Genomic DNA, 401 nt, shown 5'->3' on the forward strand with positions numbered 1-401 from the left:
CCCCCCCCCCGCTGTCGCCAGCCGCGTCCTGCTAACAAATCAATGTGCCTGCCCCTCGATCTCAGATCGCGCAGCGCTGCCCTCGCCTATCCTGCGGACCCAGCGAGCCCTGCTGGCCGGACCGCTCCCTCAGCACTGAAGCCCACGCGGACCGGGGAGAGGCCGGCTATGGCCGCCTGAGCCCTCCAGCGACTGGGACCCTGCGGGGACGTCGCCCGCCCCATCAGTCCCGGATTGTCCCCGAAGCCCGGAGCCACCTGCCCCTAACCTAACCCGCGATGTCCACCCCCGCCAGGACCAGGCCTCGAGCGTCGCCAACCCCACCCGTCCATGTCTGGCCTGGGTGTGTTCAAGGCATGCTCGACCATGGGGCAGAGCCCGGAGGATGGCTAGTTTTGGGG

Source organism: Fukomys damarensis, unplaced genomic scaffold, assembly GCF_012274545.1.
Source record: "Fukomys damarensis isolate Sample0158 unplaced genomic scaffold, DMR_v1.0_HiC HiC_scaffold_23, whole genome shotgun sequence".
In the NCBI taxonomy this organism is placed as follows: Eukaryota; Metazoa; Chordata; class Mammalia; order Rodentia; family Bathyergidae; genus Fukomys; species Fukomys damarensis.